Raw genomic sequence first — 8,926 nt, forward strand, 5'->3', positions numbered from 1 at the left:
AAACCAGATGGAGCAGACCTTTTGAGGTGGCTAAGGTATTCCCGTATGGAGCAATCGAACTACATAATGATGATGGGAGTACATTCAAGGTAAATGGACACCGGTTGAAACATTATATTGAAGGAGAGCAACCCATCCACCATGGGTCCGTTCTCTCCTTAAAACCACCATGAAGGAAAGGTGAAAGTCAAGCTCACGACTTAAAACGAGCGCTTGTGGGAGGCAACCCATTAAGTTTGTTCAGTTTTTTTTTTTCTCTGTTTTCTTATGAGTGTGTTTTTCTCTTTTTAGTATCTCACATCTGCAGGATCTCAACGAGGCATTCAGGGAAGTCCTCTTAAATCTCTCTCCTTGTTCTTTTGATGCATTCCATACATTGAGGACAATGTATATCTTAAGTGTGGGGGAGGAGTAAGGGGTTGATAAAAAATTTTTCGAACTCTAGCATTCTTTGATCATCATTTTTTACCTTTCCTTTTGAAATTTCTGCTCCTTAGAGACATGTTTTTGAATGATTGCAAACCACCTTAAATCATGTGCTTAGGGAGGATAGACAAGAAAGGATGCAGGCAAATCTAGCTGAAATTTCTAGCTAGGGAAGGCATCTCAGTAGTTTGAATGATCAACAGGCAAGATGCAATACAGAGTTGACCCTTGTAAGCATTTGGTTTCTAATGGAAAAACAGGGGTTGATTATTCTAGAGCGGAGTAATGCCTATCATGGCATTCCCATCACTCACCCTAGTTGTTGACTAGAGACTGATGACGTCGTCTTCTCTGTTGCTTGGATGCCCAAGAGTTATTTGTTTTGGGGGATGAGTTGGATCTGCTTAACTCCCCAAAAATATACGAACCCCGAGTAGTTGGTTCTGGTCAACAATCTTGCCTTTCATGTCGATCTTTTTCTTCAACCCTTCTCCGATCTGGCCACTTTCCTTGATGTTGGTCATGGCGGAAAGGCAATCTGTCTCTTCTTTTGTCCCCCCCTCCCTTCCATTATGTTAAGTTAGTGGAGGAACGACAATTGAAGGGATTGGTGGAGCTAGCTAGTTCTGTTGTACTTGTTAGACGGGTGGACAACCTGATTTTGTTGGATCAGCTAGACTAGGTGACGAGAGTAGAATTTATCATATTTTTATCCCCAATTAATCTGTCTTTTATACTAAATTAACATCTAATTGGACTCATATCTCTTGTATTTTTGTCTAGGGTATGAAAGAAGGCATCAAGAGCAAAGAAAGACAAATCGGATGATTTTTCACAGTTTCGACAACGTTCAGTGATTTGGGTCTAACTCGAGTCTCCAAACTCCGAATGGGTTGATACAAGATCCACTGGAAAGATAAGAGAAAAAACCACAACTTTCATGTTTTGGGCTTTCGCAGAGATTAAAGGGAGGCTTTTCGAAGCGTTTCCCACAGACGGCGCCAAATGATGCTACACGATCTGGGCACTCCTAGCTGCCTGTGACCTGTCTTCTGACTAGAAAGAACAGCACCTGAGAGGAAGGAGAAAGTAAAAGGTTACCGTGGGGTTATCCCGGAGGGAACACTCCGATGGCTATCTTAGAACTAGAGAAAATCTCAAAGAGAGTAGAGACTAAGAGTGCTCAGAGTGCTTAAGCTTCAATACCTTTTCTTTGTGTGAGTTAGAGTTATTTTATGTTGGAGCCTGGTCATACTTGGCATAAGCGCCACCGCCCTTGCCGTTACTACCCCGAGGTGCTCGAGAAACTTAGCCACGAGCCAGGGTGCTTCCTCTTTGGGAAGGGAGAGCTCCAGGCCCCTTAGGGGGAGCTCGGGCCCCTGGGAGAGCTCGGGACCTTCCACACTTGGTGGGAGTCAAAATTGGCCAGGCGTCAGTCCCCGACGAGTTGCTTGACTCACCGAGTGGCTAGCATTGGACTCGGCATGCCTCTCCCGTCGAGTTGCGGTCGTGCTGTCAGGCTGAGCTGTTCACTGGGCCAGGTCATATACACGTGTCCCCGGGCTACGAGGTCGGGCCAAATCACCCTTCATCAGATTCCATTCGAGGTCACTTCTATCTCCATCACTTAGGATATGTTTGGCGTCAGTTCTCTCAGAAAACGGTGCCGTATATCTGTGGGTCGGAAGCTTCATTTTTTGAGAAAATGGTGGTTTTTTTGGAAATATTGGTATCAGGTAGGACGTTTTCTGGAGCAATAACAACACCTTCTGTTTGGTATCAGTACTCCATATCTGTTGATTACCCATTATAGGAAATTCATATCATTGCCACATCATGCCCTTGTTGATAGCAACGAGCTCTGATGTCACGCAATCTAGAAGCTCCCTCGTGTCTGAGGACTTGGACTCTGATTTGGATGTCTCCTGGTCAGGGCCAAGCTGTTATGTACTACAAGAAGTAGAGAATTAGAGTGCCTAGGTGTCATTACCTAGGGAGGGCACTCCGGTGCTTAAGTCAGAGAGTGTTTGAGAGTTTTTTGAGAAATTTAGAGAGCTTGAGAGTGTATGAATATGCGTACCTTTTAAGGTAAAAATGAGTGCCTTTAATAGGCACCAGTGATCAAGGCCCTCTTATAACAGGCTAGAGCTTATTGGGGAACCATTTCTACTTTGTTGGGCGTGTTAATGCGTCAGTTGCAAGATCCGCACGAGGTTATGATCAGCCCGAGTGACTCTGAGGCGTGCGATGTAGTAGGTCGTTCTAATGGTCGAGATATCAACGCTCCGGGGATCTCAGCTTGGTGGCGTACTGTTGGAAATGGTTAATGGGCTCTTCCTCGTAGGTCGCCTTGGATTCCAACAGCTCGGCCTTGCCTAGGTGGAGGTCGGCCTGGGCGAAATGCTCCAATCTTCCTCGCAAGTCGCCATAATGGTCGAGATATCAGTGCTCCAGGGATCTCGGCTTGGTGGCGTACTGTCGGAAATGATTAATGGGCTCTTCCTCGTAAGTCGCCTTAGACTCCAACAGCTCGGCCGATTCCTAGGACAGGTCGCCATAATCTTATGGGGTCTACTAAATCGGCCTTGTCGAGGTGAAGGTTGGCCTGGGTGAAATGCTCAAATCTAACTTGTCGAGCTGGTTTCGCTTACTCAACGCTGAGATATCATCCAAAGGCCACGTGTCGCTATATGATTGGGAAGACTAAATTACCCCTCATCAAGCTTTAATCTAAGAACGTCCAATTTAGTGTTACTCCAAACTACACCTTCTCAGTTTTTTATGAAAAAACGGTTCCAAACATATTAATGTTTGTTGGAACACCGATTTTTCCGACGTAGAGCTGATGTGTCACTGGGAACAACGGCACCAGTACCAAAAACCGCCTTAGTTTATTCTTTTCTCCGGCCGATTCTAGTGGAGAGTGGAGACTTTACATCCAATCCTGACTTCACCAGGGTTAGCGGCTTATGGGTTTACTCGTTGCATTACTAGTTTTGTAATATAAGCATTTATAAATGAATTTCACCTTTATGACCCTTCCTGCTCTTTGTTTGTTAGTTCCGTTTGATTTTTTTTATGGGGAGGGGGTACCTGCACAAAACAGTCTTCCTCTGTTTTCTCTACATTTTTTAGAGAGAGAGGGATCAGAGGATATTTAACTTCGCATTTTATCTTTAAATTTTGCTCTTGAATTTCTTAATTAAAAGGCTATCCTAGAATCTAAATGGATTCTTAATTGTTTTCAGAGAAGTCTGAATCGTTTTCAGAATAAAATGCCGAGAATGAGAGGAAATGAAGGGCAGAAGGGGGGGTAGGAGGAAAAGGAAAAGAAATAAATAATTAACAATAGAGTTACAGAGTAGAAATCGATGGTTTTTAACTTCTATCATCACATTGTACAACTCCCAAGAAAAGCATCCTTTCTTTTTCCTGGTTCTTTTTTTCTCCAAAGGACAATATAGAACAATAGAACTTAACCGGCTTTGTTTGATTGCCGGAAACCAAAAGCAGAATCATAAATATGTTAATATTAATTAAACAACTTTTGGGCGAACGATGAACCAAAGCTGTCGTTTCTTCCCTCTGCTCTTCAAGCAATCACGTCCAACTAAAGGCAATAGGACTACCCACAACGTGCTTCCCGTCCGACCACTCCAGACGAGCGAAGCTAGTCGTCCCTGATGGCATCGAACCCCCGCTGAACGTCACCGTATACGTTTTCTTCTCATTTGTTTGACTGAAGGCCAACGACTCTGGCTCGACCAAGATCTTTACCGACGCCACCTGCGATGTCACAGACGCTTTATACGTCGCCGGAGTGCCCACGTTCGTCAGTGTCCGTGTATATTTCACTGTGGTGGTTGCAGCGGCAGTTCGTCCACTCTGTGCGGTGTCGAACGGGATGGCGAACGAAGGGTAGTTGAGATCAGTGACGCTGTATTTCTTGGTGGCGTCGCAGGTGAAATTTCTCCTCGCTATGCTATTAATCTGCAGGGAGGTGTACTGTAATGCGCAAAGGAAATCTAGATAATCATCAACGGTGATGTCGTAGACGAGACCAGGATCCAGGGCAGATACGGGATCCACGTGGCCCGCACCGTGATCGAAGGGCGTTGATGCTCTTCCCGTGGCCACATCTTGTATCTTGATGCCGTTCTTGTACGTGATATAGGCCGTGGTCATAAGGGCAGACTTTATGGCCGCGGGGCTCCAGTCCGGGTGCGCAGCCTTGAGGAGAGCTGCGAGGCCGCTCACGTGCGGGCACGACATGGACGTACCTGATATTATGTTGAAGTTCACACGCCTCGAATCCATGGATAACCCAGTTGGACCTACCGCGCCAGACCAACCAGCTATTATGTTCACACCTGGCGCGATCAGATCGGGTTTGAGTATTTCCGGCGTAATCGCGTTCGGACCTCGGGAGCTAAAGGCTGCCACCACCGGTGATGGTTGAATCCCAACCTTTGTTCCTCCAAATAATATCGTAGCTGTCGGACTAGGGTCAGAGAAGAGGTAATTCTTTATCATATCTCCGGTTTTCTCACCCACTGCAGTCGCCGGCAACAGATGCGCATCGGCCACCAGTTCCTCCCCATTCGCTGCAGTATTCGCTAAAATCATGCCTACGCCACCGGCTTGTTTCACTACGAAGCCCTTTTGAACTCTAGCATTAATCCCCCGATCACACAATACAATCTTTCCGGCGACCTTCTCCGGTATTAAAGTACCAACCATGCAAAGATTCCCGTTTGTAACGTTAGTCGCGTTACCAGCGTAGACGAACTCTATTAAGGAATCTGGTAACGGTTTTCCACTATAAAGCGACACGCCGGAGAAGTTTTTTCCGTTTCCAAGGTTAACGTAAGCTGGAAAGTCGCGGTCCAATGTGCCCGCACCTACGGTTGTTATCCAAGGAGCTACATTCGACAAGCTGTAAGAATTCGGACCGGCGTTTCCGGCAGAGCAAGAGACGAGTATTCCTCGCTCCATAGCCGCAAATGCTCCGACGGCAACAGTATCCTTGTAATAATCAGCCATTCCGCCACCGAGAGACATGGATATAACGTTAACTCCGTCATCGATGGCTTTTTCCATCGCGGCCAAGATATCGGCGCTGAAGCAACCGCCAATCCAGCATACTTTGTAGACAGCAACTCTCGCACGTGTAGCCATCCCGCGTGCCGCCCCGGCAGCATAACCAAATAGACTGGCGCCGTCGACGACAGACCCAGCGGCCGTAGTCGATGTGTGGGTACCATGGCCATCGTCATCCCTCGGCGACTTAGATTCTTTGGTTTCATCGATGGGACCCAACGTGGCCTCATACCCTTTTGAGAAAAACCGCGCGCCGATTAGTTTCCGGTTGCAATTGGACGTGTTAAAATTCTTACCAACCTCACACTCGCCTTTCCAACCACTGGGGACGGGTCCGAGTCCCTTGTCGTCGAAGCTCAAGCTTTCGGGCCAGATACCTGTGTCTAAAACTCCGACGAACACCTCACTGGCTATGTCAGATTGGGGGAACAATCCCTCGTTCTTATCTAGTCCCAGGAACTCTGGCGTCCGAGTAGTGTGAAGCTCGTATCTGACTTCAGGTAAGACAGAGAGAATCCCCGGTTGGGCCTCTAGTAATTTGGCTTCTTCGTCCGTCAGTCGAGTGGAGAAGCCGTGAATAACGTTGTCATACGTATACAGCATTTCAGCAGAGTCGGAAACAGATTTCAGGGACGAGTCGTACCAGTGAGTGTGCTCGTCGAAACTCGCTGGCATTTGGAACTTGGCCATGTGAACGATGTAGGTCTTCTTTTGCTGCTGCTGCTGCTGTTGCTTCCATATTGCTGCCACAGAGACATGGAAGAAACCCAGAAGCAGCAGGAGGAATAGAAACTTCGGCATCTTCATCTTCTCCCGCGCTCCCCGAGTATGAGAGAGATCAGGAAAGGGAATGGAGGAGGAAGCCTTTCGCAATGCTTTGCTTTTATAAATAAGTATCAAGAGAGGTAAATCGAGAGAGGAGAAGAGAGAGAGAGAGAGAGAGAGAGAGAGAGAGGGGCTGAGCTAACCAGAGGTGCTGCTGGTAAGTGGGGACTGGGGACGGTGGATGGACGTTGTCCGTTTCCAGTCTTTGAATAATTGAGTTCAGAAATTTTTATTTTTTGGGTCAGACAAAAGTTTTTTCCGCTTTAGGGCTCGGGAGAGACACTAACACCAAAAATAAAAAGAAGGGTAGCTTCGCGGTACACCTCTGAGTCACGTGTTTATTCTCCAGATTCTCCCTCCTCTGGTCTCTGCTGATTTCGCGGTGTATATAGAACAAATCGTCATCTTCCGTCGAATTTATTCATTTTGGGTAACAACTAACGAGGGTTAAGTTGCAGTTATCCATATTTCTTGAATAAATTATAAAAAATGTTTTGGTAAGATAAAAATAATGTAAAATTGTATCTAATGTTTATAAAGAAAGGTACCTTTATCAGTTTTCTTAAGATATAAATTCCAAAGGGTATTTTGAATAAAAAATATATTTCCAATTTCCATCCTAACTAACAAACATCCTCCAATGAGGTGAAAACAGTGTCGCCTACTCCTGCACTTCCACCGTCCCACTCCCACACTCCACTGCTCAATTTGGTAGACCCAGAAAATTGCAAGCCTACCTTCCTTACTCTCCATGTATAAACCCGATCGAACAGACAACTTATGGGATACACCAACCGAGTATCTGATATATCACCACCCAGAATGGAAATGGAAGTAGTAAGTACCAAATTACCAATTCCAATTCTTTTTGCTTGGGAAGCGCACAATACCAAAATAAAGACAAAGTGGGGATTTGAAAATGGCGATCCCAAATCTTATTTTCTCTTTCTTATCAGTCACGGGAGTATTTGTTATATATATTTGGACATGGTGTAGGAACCAGGGAGAGTGCAATTGTGCAAATTAAATCTAGTCGTCAAATCCGCTATTTATATATGTCCACCCAGCACAACTACTCAACAAGATAAAATTTCACTATATGCGCTGCGCACATTCTCCGAGGGAAATTCCGATATGGGAGGACTTTGTGCCCTAGTAAGTATTTAATTGGAAATTGGAAGCTAATAGTACATCAACTTTTATGAATCTTTGAATTTGTATACGAGTTCGTCTCGTCTCTTTTCTCCACACAATGAGTGAGACAGAGAGAGAGAGAGAGAGAGAGGCATGCATGAGCCATGAGGGTAATAGGACTGGACTAATTAGATGACTTCATGGAGGATTGGAGTTTCTTGCAATAGAAAGTTGTATCCTCTGGCATTCTGCAACTGAATTGTCTTTGTTCATTTAATCAAAGCAAGCTTAATAATCAATAATTTGAGATACGCTAGAGCGTGCATGTATTTCCAAAAGCTAGGAAAATCAATAAGAATAATTAAAAATTCATTTTGAATTTAATTATTTATTAATAGAAACATAGAAATAACATAATAACGTAATTAATTCAAATATAAATATAATTCATCATGGTTTAGAACTGGAATTCTCCGCAAGTTTCATTTCACTTCAATTTAATTTAAATTGGGACGACTTATCTTTTAAGAAATGAAGGAATTTACTAATTAGTAGGTTGCATCAAGCAACTTACTGGTAGGTTGGAAAAGAAATTAAATGATTTAACTTTCGCTGGGCTCATATTATTTGATTTATTTAGAAGGTCTTTTCCATATGATGGTGACAATTAAGGGCCTACGTGTAAGATCCAACCTCTTGAGTTTTTTCGATTTTTTCATGGACCAATTTAATTTCTTGAGATTCATCCAGCAAATTGTAAATCAAGTAACATGATTGGAGATAATACCAAGGATTAAGAAAAATATAAAGCTGGGAAACTTTTTTCTCCACTCTTAAAAGATGCATAGAGTGAGAATGCTATGTATCAGAACTTCAGAAAAGGACTCCACGGCAGTACTATACTGGATAAATCTGCTGGGTTACACATATACCACAATCATGATTACAACTACACGAGAAAGAACCCAACAACAACTCTGAGATTGCTTTCGATTAAGCACCTCCTAATCAAAAGCAAGACTACGAAAGAAGCTATATATACAGATATATATAGGCCGGGTTCTGAATATTTAGAGGATCCATCACCAAGCAATTTAATTGTAACTTGAAGCAATTTAATTGTAACTTGTAGTTTGTTGAACAGGTAGGGATAGGCAAGAATAAACAAAGTTGTCGGTGTGATACAATCACTGAAACGCCGTAGGAAGAATAAAGCTTACCGATAGCTTCAAAATTGTTGGTATTGACGTTGATATGGACATAAAGATTAAAGAGTTACAAAAAGGATGATGATTTAATTTTGGAGATAAAAATGATATCTTAGGGGGTGTTCTCTAGGGGTGCTTACGGTTCGGTTAATCGAATCGTGGGGTATTTTCTTGAAGCGAATCGTTGGTATTGGTTTTTGGAAAATTAATAACTGGAACCAAATTGAAATTAG

At 43.9% G+C, this 8,926-nt stretch overlaps 1 pseudogene across 1 annotated transcript; it reads right to left on the minus strand.

Moving 5' to 3' along the window:
• Positions 1–3,780: 3,780 nt before the first annotated feature.
• On the minus strand, positions 3,781–6,911 carry LOC104611654 (subtilisin-like protease SBT1.7 pseudogene; annotated as a pseudogene). The gene has a single exon (XR_016080063.1). The product of XR_016080063.1 is annotated as a subtilisin-like protease SBT1.7 pseudogene (transcript).
• Positions 6,912–8,926: the final 2,015 nt, after the last annotated feature.

This window comes from Nelumbo nucifera, chromosome 1, assembly GCF_055504915.1.
Source record: "Nelumbo nucifera cultivar China Antique chromosome 1, China Antique-T2T, whole genome shotgun sequence".
Classification (NCBI taxonomy): Eukaryota; Viridiplantae; Streptophyta; class Magnoliopsida; order Proteales; family Nelumbonaceae; genus Nelumbo; species Nelumbo nucifera.